This window comes from Durio zibethinus, chromosome 10 (assembly GCF_047325235.1).
Source record: "Durio zibethinus cultivar Kanyao isolate XHJ-2024 chromosome 10, ASM4732523v1, whole genome shotgun sequence".
Taxonomy (NCBI): Eukaryota; Viridiplantae; Streptophyta; class Magnoliopsida; order Malvales; family Malvaceae; genus Durio; species Durio zibethinus.
Genome location: NC_143171.1, coordinates 5,993,318 through 6,008,073, shown reverse-complemented (window position 1 = coordinate 6,008,073; position 14,756 = coordinate 5,993,318).

Below are 14,756 nucleotides of genomic sequence, written 5' to 3'. Positions count from 1 at the left end.
TTAATTTTGGAAAAAACATAAAATATGATATCTATGATTTGGAAAACAAATAGCATTTTCCTAAATTCATATATATGCCATTTAAAAGAGCGAGAAATCTTTATAAAAAATTAATCTAAATACTCCAATAAAATGACAGCATTTTGGATAGATTTTCTTACCTAAATATTCCTAAAGAATCACTACTCATACTTCTTTAAGATTTCATTCTCAAAGATTTTTCATTTATTTTTTATTTAAAATCATGTAATAGTATAATTATCCACAAATATATTTATTTCCAGAAAAAACACTCCCTCGTTTATTAAGACAAACTTGTTCAAATTATAAAATGGAAATCTTCCATATTGAAAGAACTTCTAAACATTCTATTACTTTGACAATTTTTAGAAGACTTTACTACTCAAACTTCTTAGAGTTCATCATTAAAGTTTTTTTACTTTAAAATCATGTAATAATATCATTATCTATAAACAAATTTATTTTCAAAAGTTTATTTTCATAACAAACTACTTAAATTAAGAATAATGATAAAATGAAAATTTTTCATATTAAAAAGAAACTTCTAAATATTTCAATACTTTGACAATTTTTAAAGATGACTTTTCTCATCCAAAGAATTCTTGAGAATCACTACTTGGACTTCCTGAGGTCTTGTTGTTGGAAATTTCATTTGCATTTTAAATTATGTATTGCAAACAATTAAGTAGAATATGCATATGAAAAACATATATTAATTATGTTTTAATTCTCTTTACTTATTTTCAATTATCACTAAAAATTGAATTGAGCAAAGAAAATAAATTTTTTATTGAAAATTTTTCTAGATACCCCGATACTTTGGCAATACTTTTAGAAAAATTTTCTCACATAGGGATTTCTTAGGAATCTCTACTTGAACTTCCTTAGAATTCCATCATTGAAAATTTTTCTTCACTTTGTCTTTTCTTACTTAATTAATTATATTTTTTTGTTCTAATTTTTAAACTTTATTATTATATCAATTTCATTATTAAAAGAGTCATTACACATTATTAGTAACATCTATCAAAATTTTAGAAAACTAGACAAATGAAACTTTTTTGTATTGAATATTTTTCTAAATACTCTATTATTTTGATAGTATTTTTAGAAAAATATCCTTACTTAGACATTTTAGAGAATCACTACTCGAATTTCTCTAAAATATCATCCTCGGATAATTTCATTCATACCATTAGTTTATAAATGAAGAACAAATTTGCATTTAAAATAAATTAAGGTGTAAAAACTAAATCGCGTAAAAATTAAAGTGAACATGGAAATTTAACCAAACTAGCAATGAAAGGAAAATGCATGGGATTTAAATTATAATCATATTTGAAACAACATTAGAGAAATATGAATGATGATATAAAACATACATGGAAATAAGCCTTATTGTAAAAATTTCAGCATCTTGTCAAACCTTCTTAAAGTTGTAAACAATCTAAAAGAAGAATAAGTCATGACATTAAGCTAGGTGAAACATTACTATTAACAAATAAAAAACCAAAATAGAAAAAGAAATTCTAGCCTTCCCATGAGTATTCATCACGCCATAAAAACGAATAGATTTAATTAATATCTAAAGATCAATGAACCAATACAACATAACATCAAATAAATCAAATTAGAAATGTGTTGACCATAACTTCCACGATATCAAGTTCAAAATGCATATGGCATGTAAAGAAAAAGAAGCCAATTTAGTCAATAATGATTTATATAAATGAGAACACTGCAGCAGCTAAAAAATAAAAAAAAAATTTTGAAATCATGCCACATGAAAGAACAAAGAAAGCCAACTTGCCATTTTTTTTAACTTTGCTTGCTTCCTCCCTTTACTTTTTAGTAGCTTTTTCCCTTTTCCTTTTAGTAGCTTCCTTTTTTTTCTTCCTTCTATAGCTTCTCTTTTAGTATTTTGCAAGAGCCCCTTCTTTTGGCAGTCTCTTTTTTTTTTTCCTCCTCCTTCTCCTTCTCTTTCTTTATTTGGTTTCCTCTTTTTTTTTTAGTAGCTTCATTCGCTCTCTTTTTTTACGTGTGTGGCTTTTCTTTTCCTACCTTTCTAGCCTTCCAACCTTCCTTCTTTTCCTCTTTGACCAAACCCCCTAGCCCCTTTAATAGTCAACTCCTATAAAAAAATCTAATCTTGATGAATATAGGCCCTTTAATGAAGGGTCAAAACTTGTCTTTTTATTCCTTTCAAGGAACTGTCTTTGACTATTGGATCACAATCAATAAAATATCTAATGGTCCACATTATTCACTGCAAAGGTTTGATTTTTATATCCTTCAAACACATGAAAAGATCATTTTACCCTTAGTGCAACGATTTTAGTATTTAGGCTATTTTTTTAGAAATCAATGTTCCTATACTCATTTTTAGGATTTTAAAACACTAAAAATCATGAAAATATCATAAAATTGAGATCTAAAAATTTTCATGAAAATCCAAGCTCGAGAAGGTCAAATTATGAAAATACCTTCATAGGGGTATTTTAGTAATTTCACAATTTTGAGGTATTGCTATGATTTAAAATACACCAAAAATCATGAAATATTATGAAATTAAGATCTGAAAAGTTTCATAACAATTCGAGCTTGGGAAGGGTAAATTACAAAAATACTTTTATAAGGGTATTTTAGTAATTTTACATTTTTTAAGGTATAGCTGTTATTTCAAATGCACAAAAAAATCATGAAATATTATAAAATTAAGATCTAAAAATTTCATAAAAATCTAAGCTCAAAAAAGCCAGATTATGAAAATACCTTCATAGGAGTATTTTAGTAATTTCATATTTTTCTCAGTACAATAAAAATTTTAGTATTTTAAAAATCATCAAATTTAATTTAAAACCACATTGATTCCCCTTAGGTTGTATATTTTGAGGATCGACCCTGGTTCTATTCATTTTGATTGGGTTTTGTATAATTTTGACCAGAGTTGACTTGAAAGTTTACCTGTTTTATTTATTATTTATTTTTTATACATCCACATGGAAAAAATATCATCCATATGTGAAAGAGTTTGATAGTAATCATATGGATCACCTTTTTCTTTATTTATTAGGCTTAAACATTGATGCATTTTATGGACTCTTGAAAAGACCTTTTTACGAGCTTCAAATGGGCTTTGTTCAACCATACTAAAATGTTTTAGACAAATTTGGTATCTATAAGTATGCTCATAATTAATTAAAAAGTCAATGGCACCAACCAAAAAGAAAGGTCCCTTCACTTACATTTCACCACTAAAGAAATCTTGCACTTGTCTTGGTCGATCAAGTCAAAAGAAAGAAAATGATGATCTCCAATTCATAATCCCTCAACCCCTTCACTTAAAGTTGAATAATTGATTATGAAGAAGCTTGCAAAAAAGATTTTGCTTTATGTGGTTGGCTTCTACATCTGAAGAAATCTCTAGCCTTTGGCATTGAGCCTTTTAGCACTGTTTTAGATACATAAAAGAAATACTGCTAGTAACTTTTTTACTTTTTACAAACTCACAACCTGCAAGGAACAAACATATTTGATTCTCTGCATTGCTAGGCTGTAATGCAACTGTAGTTATATTAAAAGTTAAATTGACTTCAATTCAAGTAAAAGGAATCTCTCATGCATATGATCCTTTGATTCCTTATAAGTGTCCTAGTTACTAGAATACTTCATGTATCTGAGTCTATGTTCATTGTAAATTGTATTGCAGTACATAGATACGTAAGAGTACATGTTATGAGTAACTTCATAAAGTTTTGACTTATTTTAAGAAAATGCCTTTGGATCTTTTACCAAAACATCTGGATTCATCCATCCAGAAACATATATCCAGGATTATCCTAATTGAGCCATGAACAAGTGATGATGGTCATTTTGAATTCTATAATGAAGTTGGTAATCTTGTTAACTACTGTATTTCTTTTTCTTTTTTTCTAAGGTATATTAAATGGACACCATACCTTATATATTGAAAATAGACATGGTGTATGTTGGAGAAATGGATCTTCATGTGAAAAAATGATCATATATTTATATATATATTCATGTCGAATATATATGCGCTGATAGAAGATTATACTATTTATACAAAGTATATGCTAATTGCAGCATCTATACCTTTATATAATAACAATCCTTTTTTAAGTTTTACATTGACAACTCAGCAATGTCAATAGATGTAGATTGGGTGGGTAATTTTAGGATGAGAGTGGGTTTTTAACTTAGGTATCTATTTTTTTGTTAGTTTGGGTTCTTTCCTTATTGACTCCAAGCAAATCCATACCTTTGAATCTTCATCAAAACTTTTGGAACTAACCAAACACCATTAACCAACCTTTTTTTTTATTTTCCTTCCCAGGCTCCCACCATTGAATTAACCCACAAAACTTAAAACTAAAGAAATCAAAATACACTTAGGCTACTTTACATTAAAGCAAATCCACAAGCATCTAAGGCCATGGCAGAAGATAAAGTCGTAACACTTTACAACAACATGGCAATCAGTAAAGCCAAGAAAAACCCATTCTCAATCAAAGTGGGCATGGCCCAAATGCTCCATGATAGTGCCATTATTGAAGTCTCAACCCTTAACTAAGCTAAAATAGTCGAAGAAGCAGCCATTTGTTGTTTTGTCTTGATTACAGCTTTTGGTTTTTCATTTTTTTTGTAGTTATTCACTGTTGCATCTTTTTTATTCTTGGTTCAGGTGAGTATTTTTTTTTTATTTAAGACTTTAGAGGATGTTTTTTTTTTTTTGGTTTTCCATAACTTTAATTTTTTTGGGTTGAGGTGTTTAGATTTTGTAAGCAAGCAAGAAATGATGTGTTTTATTGTTTTCATTTATGGTTTCTAAATTCATGCATTGGTTTTTTTGCATGCATTGTTTTTCATTTGCATGTGTTAAAAGTTATTTTTCTAAGTATTTACTTTTATCTTTGGTTGGTTTATTTTTTATTCATGTATCTTTTTTTTTTCAAAAATGGTAAGTGCTGATTTTTTTTTTGGGTGAAGTTTTGGAACGTGGGTTGCAAATTAACATATTTGGTGTTTAGTTTTAATTTTATCTTTGTTTTGTGGGTATGGTGTTTGGATTGATGGAGCTATTATTCTTTTTTTGTATCATTACTCAATTAATTTTGTTACTAAATTTCATGACAAAGGAAATATAAAAGTTATGATAGGAGAAATATAAGAGTTATTAGCAGCTGAAAACAATTTAGGAATAGTCTGGCCATTCAAGTAAATAACCATCTTTTTTAGGTTTAAATTTTAAATAGACATGTTGTGTGTTGGAGAAATAGATCTTCAGTTGACAAAATGATCATATATTTATATATATATATATATATATATTCATGTCGAATATATATGCGCTGATAGAAAATTATACTATTTATTCAAAGTATATGCTAATTACAGCATCTATGCATTTATATAATAACAATCCATTTTTAAGTTTTACATTAACAACTCAGCAATGTAAATAGATGTAGATTGGGTGGGTAATTTTAGGATGAGAGTGGGTTTTTAACTTAGATATCCATTTTTTTGTTAGCTTGGGTTCTTTTCTCACCGACTCTAAGCAAACCCACACCTTTAAATTTTCATCAAAACTTTTGAAACTAACCAAACACCATCAACCAACCCTTCCTTTATTTTCCTTCCCAAGGTCCCACTATTGAATTAATCCATAAAACTCAAAACTAAAGAAATCAAAATACATTTAGGCTACTTTACATTGAAGCAAATCCACAAGCATCTGAGGCCATGGTAGAAAATGAAGTCGTAACACTTTACAACAACATCGCAATCATCAAAGCCAAGAAAAACCCATTCTCAATCAAAGTGGAATGGCCCAAATGCTCTATGATGGTGCCGTTATCAAAGTCTCAACCCTTAATTAAGCTAAAATCGTCGAAAAACCAGGCACTTATTCTTTAGTCTTGATTACAACTTTTGGTTTTTCATTTTTTTTGTAATTATTCACTGTTGCATCTTTTTTATTCTTGGTTCAGGTGAGTTTTGGATTTTTTTATTTGAGACTATGGAGGATGTTCTTTTTTGGGTTTTTCATAACTTTAATTTTTTAGGTTAAGGTGTTTAGATTTTGTAGGCATGTAAGAAATGAAGTGTTTTATTGTTTTCATTTATGGTTTCTAATTTCATGCATTGGTTTTTTTGCATTCATTGTTTTTCATTTGCATGTGTTAAAAGTTGTTTTCCTAAGTATTTGCTTTTACGTTTGGTTGGTTCATTTTTTATGCATGTGTCTTTTTTTTTTCAAAAATGGTCAATGCTGGTTTTTTTTTTTTTTTAGGTGAAGTTTTGGAATGTGGGTTGCAAATTAATAGAATTGGTGTTTAGTTTTAATTTTATCTTTGTTTGGTAGGTATGGTGTTTGGATTGATGGAGTTGTTGTTCTTTTTTTGTATCATTACTCAATTAATTTTGTTTTTAAATTTCATTATAAGGGAAATATAAAAGTCATGATAGAAGAAATATATGAGTTATTAGCTATTGAAAATAATCTGGGAATAATCTAGCCATTCAGGTAAATAACCATCTTCTTTAGGTTTAAATTTTAAATATTTGCTTGTAGTATTTTATGAATGATTTGCTTGATATTCATAAAAGCATCTTGGAGCTTATATGAAATAGATTCTATAATCAATTACTAAAAAAAAAAAGAAGCAACCTAAAAGCAAATAGTGCAACTAGAAACAGTAGCAACACAACTAAAAAAAACACATCCAAAGAAAGAACAGTAAAGCAAGAAACCAACCTAGAATATTGATATAGCTAAAATCCAAATGCTAAAACTTGAAAAAAAAATAAATCTAAGATATACCCTGATTGAGAAACAACTTAGGATATGAGCTTATGAATCTAGGGAGTATTAGAAATTAGAAGATAAAAAAAAAAAGAGTTTGACCTAAAAGGAATGATCTAAAAAATGATAAAGAAGAAATAAATCTGAGATGGCATTGATGAGATGTTGCTCAGCCATCCTCTTATTAAAAATGCAACCGTAGTTACCATTCCCAAATACCTTTAAAAGCATTTGAGAAAGAAACCAACAAAGTAATGAACTAGCCCAGTACAAGACTAAAATTACAAAATTTTTATAAGATAAAATGGTCATGTACAGTAATTGGTCATTTATCTCTAATTGATCTTTTTTATACAAAAAAAAAATTGTAATTGATCTTTTTATTTTTTCTTTTTATACACACATATCAAATGTCTTTTAGAACATTTCCTAACCACATGTTCATATTTTTAGGCCACCAACCTTTATTTGCAATTGCTCCTCCTAAAGGTTTAGGCATACAGCTTGGTAAATCATAAAAAACAAACCAATTTTTTGAAATCTTTAAAAGCAGAGGGTGAACTAATAATTAAATGTGTGCAGCAAAAGGTAAACCAATCCATAGTGGCCATAGCTCCACGTATTGATCTCCTCACTTTGATTACTAAAGAGAAACTCAATGTCACATTAACAAAAGATGGTGGAATCAATAATTATGTTGTTCAAGGGACTTTGTCTTTTCAAATTCTTAGTCAGGGAGATGCAATCATCCAAGTTTAAGTAATAGTTTGATAATCATGCCCATAACTTCTTATATTTCAATCAATCACATAATAGTAATAATGTTATAGTTAAAGTGCAATATGCATTTTTCCTTATGCCTCTACAACATTGAATTTAGCATTTTTTCATGCATTATGTTCAAATTGAAATTGAGGGCAATCCTGGCATTCTCTTCAAGACACATCCTAACATGAACAATGATTTATTTTTCAATGAGAACATGCTAGGTTTGAAGGACCTTAATAAACCTTTTCTACCTTGTATATATAAAAGTTATCCTCTAACAGCCTTGAAAGAATGGGTTAATAATGTGAAAAAAAAACAAATTAAAGGGTAATTTTGAGAAAAAAGCTTATTCAAAAGCTTCTCCTCTTAATTGTTCCCAAGTTTCAATCTCAATCCTCTGATCTTTTTTAAGGCAGTTAATCCAAAACCAGGTGACAAACTATGATTTGAAAGTAATGATTTGATCAATAGGCTGTGTTCATGAAAGCCATAAAATTTAAAAGTAAATGTGAAAAATCTATACTTTTATGGTGCACTGATAAGGATATACCCATATGTGTGTATGTCTATGTCTTTTTTTATAGCTTTCTTTTTTTTTAACTAAATAATAATATGATCTGGTTTCTTGCTCAAATATTTTGGCTTTCGAAAACGATTATCAGGTTTAAGCCCATGTTTTTTATCTGGTTTTGGTTCAAACAAGTTTAGGCAAACTAGGTTAGTGAATTTTTATACAAAATGTGAAGATATTGGGCTCGTAGAGAAAGTGTTTGATGAAATTCATGAGAAAAAAATTGGTAGCATGGATTACAATGATAAATGGGTATGTTATGATGGGATTGGTCAATAAAGCATTTGGTGCTTTTTGGAAAATACAAATGTTGGGTGTTGTTCCTAACAAGGTTACCATGGTGAGTGTGATTTTTGCATGTGCTATGTCAAGGACATTGAATATTGGTAGGTGGATTCATGTGTATAATGAGAAGTAGACAATTGAGATTGATATTATGCTTAGTATTACACTAATCAACATGTACGCAAAGTGTTTTCTTTTTTTTCTATCATACATGATGTGTTTTTTTTTTTTGTGTTATAGCTCACTTGAGATTTATTTTTACCAACAACCACTGTTTTTTACATATTGCGACCTTACAGCGATGATGTGGGTTAAGTAGGATAATCCTTCTCAAGAATTCTAGTAGCTAGAGCAACATTCTTACCTCAATTTTGACTTTCTTTCTCTTTTTTCTAAGCCTAAGGTAAAATCAATTCCTATGGATAAAATAAATTATTTGTTTACTATTAAAAAAAGAAAAGAAAAATTCAAAATTAGTATATTTATAGAATTGACTATGTAAATGCAGGATTATTATAAGATATTAGAAGTGGATTATGATATTACAAAGGATGCTGGTAATCAACCTACTTATGTTTAGTTCATTTATTTTGAACTTTATAAAAGCTTATTTGTGTTAATATTATGATGAGTGAATTTTGAATGAGTAGTCGCAAAGGTTGTTAGAACTTAGAATCTAGAATTTTGTGTGGTGATAGTTTACAAATGGAACCCAAATCACCTTCCAAATTTAAGCTCTTAGTTAAGGAATTCAATCCATGAAAATGAGTCTTGAAAGTTTTTTCTTTTGGCTTTCTCATTCTGTTATCATCTATTAGTGTTTATTTAGCATTTAACTTTGTAAAGGCTGGAAATGTTTTAGAAAGTTCATATTACATTGTTATGGTGGATTATGGAAGCATTGGAACACGAGTGAATGTATTTGAGTGGGAGAAAAAAGGTTTAATTAGTCAAGACCTGCCTTATTTGTTGTATTCTTATCTAAATAATTTGACCAATAGTCCACTTTGGAAAAAATCTTACCACTATCATCATATGTAGACTGAGCCTGGTTTAGACAAATTTGTTGGTAATGCTTCAAGAGTGAGGGCATCATTAAAATCCTTAATTGCATGGGTAGAGCAAATGGAGAAAGCAAACTTGGATCCAAAATTTTGAATAATATGTGGAGAGGTAACTTTGTCATAAATTAATTGTATAAGCTATCTTAGTATTCTTTAGTACATGTGTTTTTTGAATGAATAAAATTATTTATACTAATTTTGTTAATAACAGATAATTGTTGCACAAAGGCAAAAAAATAATGCGTTATAAGTTGATTTAGATTTCGAGCACAATGTCAAGCCTAGCTTTGTAATCACAAATAAGGTTATTGCATCACTTGAAGATTTAATTAAAACTAGGATTAGTGAGATAAACTTTTTTCATAACAGTTGAAATTTGAAATCGTTCTTTAGTAAATTTATTAACCTATTTTAGATGTTTACTTCAAAATATTTATTGTGAATTGTGAAATGTCTTTTTTTTTTTCTAAAAACTACAGCATTGCCTATCTTTTTGTTTATATGTCTCTTTAACCCATTTACGTTTGGTGAATGCTTAAAGAGTTCTACATATAACTTAAATATAGATGGTTAGGTATCCAAATTTATGTAGTTAGAGTTTTTTGTTATGTTTGCATATGAATTCATTATTTTCCTAAAGTTTTATGCCTATTGATGTTTATTTGCTGATATGTTTGAAATACTAGATTTTGTTTTAAGTTGCTAAATAATATTACTCTAAATTAATGATTGTTTTGCTTGGATTTTTTAATAACTTAATATATACATGCTCTTAAGAATGTTAGGGATTGATGGCATTTAAACTTTTATGTTTACCTTACATTTTTCTTACTTTTTTTATTGTGTAATTGTGAGATAATCTTATGCAAATTGAAGTGCTTCTTTGATCTTTGGGGTTTTAATAGATCAAAAAATCATAAATTCTCTTTTACATCATAAAACAATGTTCACTCTTTTAGTTTTTAATCTTCCAAACTTTTGATCAATTTAAAACCCATGTTACAACTTGAACAACATAAGCCAACCAACATTGTAGTAAAAAAAAAAAATTTTTTTTATCTTTCACTTTTTTTTAAGCTTTTAACAAAAAAAGTCTACTTTTTTTTTTCTTTTTTTAGGGAGGCTTTTGGTTGAAGATTTAAAAGAACCTAACATGTAAAAAAAGCTTCCAAATATTTGGTAAAAAATTAAAAGGTGAAATGCCCACTTGGGTTTGATGAATCTATGTCAATCCTTTTAAAAGTCATCAATTTTATATGCATGCTTCATGTTTGACTTTGAATTTGCTTATAGTTGAAGAACACCTCTTTTCTAAGCTTATTCTTCTTACATCTTTACCATGTTAAACAAAATTCTTCAACTTTTATTTAAATTTTTTTAAGGGTTTGGGTGTGGTAGATTTTTTTCTTGGAGCCAAAGAAATGAAGGGTATTGTTCTTCTTCTTTGTTCTTTGCATTCTTGAATAGATTATTCATTTTTATACATAAAAGAGAGAAAAAAAAAAGGGTGAGAAAGGGAATATATAGCTCTAAAAACATTGTAACATTTTTGGTTAATTATGATATCTTATCTCATCTAGGTCTCTTCTACAATCTTCTTCCACCCTTTGCTATATGTTATTGATTTGTCTAAGGTGAGTCATTTCTCCACTTGGTTGATTCTTTACCTTTTGTGTTTTAAAAACCTACAATTTAGTCGTTATGTCATGATATTTATGTCATATTGAACTGGAAAGGATTTATTTTTTTTCCTTTTCTATCTTTTTCTTTCTATATCTTTTTATATTCACTTAGTCTGGAGACAAATTTGATGCTTTTCACTCATTTTCAATTAAGCATTCTATGGTAGCACAATGCCAAGTGAGTGATTTTGATTGCTACTGTTTTTCTTGGTTTGACTTGCTTGCGTTGCATTAATGACAAATGATGCAAAATTGATTTAACCTATTTAGGCAATTAAGATATGTTGTTAATATGTATGAACCCTTGTTATTATTTATCAAATATAAAATAGTTGATGATCTGCCCAACTTCTAGAATCATGTTAACATTATTCTCTTCTATATTTTTTAGGAACCAGTTTGGCTCAATAAAATGACAATTACTATCATTTTCTCCCATTATGTTATTTCTGCTACGATTTGATAATCTTCTATATTAGAATGGTAAATCTTCTATCAAGCTGTGTTCATTGATGATTCTTCACTTAAAAGTGCATATTTCTTTGATTTAAGTAGAGTGAATTGTATAAATTCCTTCATTTTGGCCTACATTTTAATTTATTTTATTTAAAAAAATCATTTAGATTTATTGTTATTCTTATTCCATCAAATCTTTCATGTTATCAATTTTACTTTCTAAAGTTTGAAACATTTACATAACACTTAGCCATTGTTATCCATTTCAAATTTAAATGTCTACAAAAGTTAAGTTTAAACATTTATATCTCATAAGTTTTGTCATAGAAACTATTGACTTTTGGTTACGATGCCTTAAACATATGCTCATTCTAAAATACTAACACAATCTTTTGTTTTTGTTTAAATGCCTTGAACATCTTTTTAAATGCAAATGTTGATAGCTGTTTAATTAGGCTAATGTTGATTTTCAATCAAAAGCTTCATGGAGCTATGCTACTTGAAAAAGCAAGGCTATCTTCAATTTTTGCATACCTTACTTTTTTCTTTTATGTATGTTTGTATAACTATCAGTTTCTCAACTACATTTTCCTTTCTAAATTCTAATGCTCAGTCAGTGAATCCAAAAACTGGCTATAATTAAAGTGTTGTCAAAAGATGGACTCACAAATGAAGCTGGGGTATTGCCTATTTGACTGTGACAAAGTAAGTATTTATCTTTTCTTTCTATAATCATATGTTTGGCATGGTTGAACATTGTATTTATCCTTAAATCAATTATTCCATTTTGCTTGAATATTTGTCCCTATACACAAAGATATGATAGTGACAAAGTAAGTATTTATCTTTTCTTTCTATAATCATCTGTTTGGCATGATTGAACATTGTATTTATCCTTAAATCAATTATTCCATTTTGCTCAAATATTTGTCCCTATACGCAAAGATATACATTGATGCTTGATAGTTATCAATAAGAAAAATTAGAAGTTCCAATATCTTGATTCATTAAAAGGACAAGATGCTAAAATGTTGAATGCATTGGTATGATTTTCAGTGATATGTTTTTCTACTTAGATTTCATATATTTTTTATGCATGTAATGAAATAATTAAAGCATACTGCGTAATTTAAATGTAAGAGGATTTAGAGTTTATGATCCTATTAGATGCAAGACACATTTCTTAGCTATTTCTTTTTGCTATAAATCTTTATGGTCTATAGGATTTGCTTTGGCTTCTAGCCTACCCTTCCCATAGTCCCACTCTTCCCCCTATAAAAAAAATTAGTAAAAGGGTTCATATCTTTGATATCTTTGATATTTCATCATCATTGACTTCAACTAATATAAATATTCAAAATATAAATAGGTACACAACTATTTTTTCTCTTACACATTATTTAATATTTAAACTATTAATACATAATTTTATTTTACTTTTACAATTAAATTACAAATATATAATTTTAATTTTTGCCATGGGCTTGAAATCTAGTTAATAATTAATGCCGTCGTCAAGTTCTCTTGTCTATGTGACCTTAAGGTGCATTTGATTCATGGAAATTTGAAATAAGTTCTTGTATTACATATTTCCCCTAAACAAAATATCAAACCATAAGGAACTGCAAATTATTAGAGATAAAGGGAATGGCAGGTTCACCTTATATCACTCGTTCTTCGATCTTTTGAATCATGCAATTACATATTGTCTTTGAGAGAATATTTATGTTTAATATATATATATATATATATATATACTTTCTTGTATAAATGAGTGCATGGTTGTGTGAGGATCATCAAATAAAGCATACATATGAACATTTTTATATGACGTTTGTAAAGTTCTTTATTAAAAATGATTTAATAAAAATTAAAATAAAAAATTAAAACAGATGAATTGATAAAATTTAATGAGAAGATCAATAATATATAAAAAAAAATTATTAAAAATATCATTTATAATTTAAATTTTGACAAATATTTATTTAACGGTGAATTATATTTTGTCAAAATTTTTATTAAAAATATCTAAAAAAATAAAAATTTATTATTTTTTTTAAAATATAAATAATTAATCTATGTAATAAAATATTTTAATTTATCGATTTTAATTTTTAATTTTAATTTTTAATATTTTAATAAAAAATTTATCAAATTTCAATTAAGAAACTTCACCCCAGTATTTCCCTGTCTTTGATATGTTTAAAATTTGTTTTGACAATACGGCGATCGAGAACTAAAAAAGAAAAATGGGCAAAGAAAGAGAGATAAAAACCCTTGCATTTCATTGGTTAGTTGACTGAATAGATATTTTTACAAACAGTAATTGAGGAGATAACAAATTGGTTTTTTTTTTTTTTGGACTGCACAACGAGAGGGTAGCCTCTCTAGTCCCCTAAGCCCAATTTATTTTTTTCGAGATTTCAGCTTTACCTACAAAACTGTTTTTTTTTTTTTTCATAAAAATTATTTGTTAGGTGTCTGTAAATATAAAACCACTCAATTTAATACAGTAACAAAATAAGTAAAAAATTAAAATAATGAATTCATCTCATATATTAAAGTATTGAAAAATTTTTATTTTTTATTTTTAATATTTAAAATTAATACGTTAGATACAAATAAATCATATTTTATAAATTTTTTCTACTTTCCTTCTGTCAATCAGTCCATCCCCTTTTATGGTTTTTTTTGTGTTACTTAAGAACTAAATAAATAGATTTTTTTCTTATAATATAATGATAAACGTAATGATAACTTTTTTGTTTTTTTTTTGTCACTCATTTTTTATCGTCATAATATTTTTCATAATTTTTTTTTAATTATTCTCAGACTCTAGATTATATACAATCTAGATAACCCATGAAAATTTTTCGGCATATTTGATTGATATCTTAATATAGATAAAGGAGCTCCTTCATCTCAAAATCTAAATAGAATAATCTTTATTATTTGAAGCGGTTGCAACACACAAAATACAAATGATTGTTTTCCTCCCTTCCAAACAATACCATATCAAACTGAAATTGAAACCTAGACATGTCAAATAGAGAAACCAAGCCAATTAAAGCAAAGTCTTT